Source organism: Chiloscyllium plagiosum, unplaced genomic scaffold, assembly GCF_004010195.1.
Source record: "Chiloscyllium plagiosum isolate BGI_BamShark_2017 unplaced genomic scaffold, ASM401019v2 scaf_28868, whole genome shotgun sequence".
NCBI classification, from domain to species: domain Eukaryota; kingdom Metazoa; phylum Chordata; class Chondrichthyes; order Orectolobiformes; family Hemiscylliidae; genus Chiloscyllium; species Chiloscyllium plagiosum.
In genome coordinates this window covers 2,317-3,641 of record NW_025206254.1, presented here as the reverse complement: position 1 = coordinate 3,641, position 1,325 = coordinate 2,317, and the positions used below count along the sequence as shown (strand labels likewise).

Genomic DNA, 1,325 nt, shown 5'->3' with positions numbered 1-1,325 from the left:
GTCCTTCCATAAGATCATGTCGCAGCCGTTTACGCTGCCGGGAAAGTCGTCCCAGCCCATTCCACCTCGCCATACGGTCCAAACATTGACGACATCCTTGTCTATATTTTGTCATCAATTTCACGTGTCTCTTTTTTACGTTTTCAAGATGTCAATTACGCTGGACAACAGCGAGCTATTGGAAACAGAAAGGTGAAACGAAGAATGGCTTCAACTTTCAGTGCTGGATGCCACTGAGCCGCAGCACGGCTGGTTGAGGTTCGTTTCTGTAGTGTAGTGGTCATCACGTTCGCCTAACACGCGAACGGTCCTCAGTTCGAAACGAGGCAGAAACGGCTTTGTTCTTCAACTGCAGCCTTTTACATGGGCAAGAAAGGAGCTTTCTTGCTTACTTTCCCATCTGCAAACCTGCCTTCGAATTTGCTTGAACAAATCTGCTCTCGCAGTGAAATGTAATGCAGTTCCATTTAATTACAGTGCAAAGCATTGTAAAGTTTTTCTCCATCCTGGTTCTGATCATACGCCATTCTGTTTGAGAGTGTAGTTATCGCCTTCAGATGCGTCCGAAAAGCAGTACCGCATTTGCATTCCTTGCGCAAGCGGCTCGGTGCAAAGACAGGGAAGAAGATGATGCGCTGGTGTCACTCTCAGAGTCGTCTTTGAAAGGCCTCGTTTGGAAGCTGTCTGTCGTTATTCAACGTGCGAGAATTGGTACCAGACGTCCTGAATCATGTTTTGGAGCAGTTCGCACGTTAGTGGCTTATTCAATCAGCACAGCAATGAAATGGAATTAGGTGCAAAGACAGGGAAGAAGATGATGCGCTGGTGTCACTCTCAGAGTCGTCTCTGAAAGGCCTCGTTTGGAAGCTGTCTGTCGTTATTCAACGTGCGAGAATTGGCACCAGACTTCCTGAATCATGTTTTGGAGCAGTTCGCACGTTAGTGGCTCATTCAATCAGCAGAGCAATGAAATGGAATTACACTCTCAGAGCGTCGCTAGCACTAAGTTGCTCCCCGAGATCAAGGCCACTTTGGAACTGAAACGGAGGAATCGACAGAGAGGCTCCAGAATGACATCGCATCCATTTGGTTTTCGTTAAATCACTGACGAGCAGGAAAATGTAAACGGGGAGGGCGAGTGGGGAAGTGAGGCAGTTGCAGCTCTGGTGAAACTCCTTCTTTGTGATTCACTCAGCAACCAGAGACGTGAAGGTGACTCAGGCGTGAGAGCTCTTCACATCGAGAACAAAAAGCACTCAAGGGCAGTTAGCACCTCTGCCGGAGAGGGGGGTGGGGTGAGGTAATTACCTTTTGACTTCTGTTAC

At 48.0% G+C, this 1,325-nt stretch overlaps 1 non-coding gene across 1 annotated transcript; it reads left to right on the top strand.

Moving 5' to 3' along the window:
* The first annotated feature begins 262 nt into the window (after window positions 1-262).
* trnav-aac lies at window positions 263-335 on the top strand. Its single transcript has one exon. It is a non-coding gene; the product is annotated as a tRNA-Val (tRNA).
* Window positions 336-1,325: the final 990 nt, after the last annotated feature.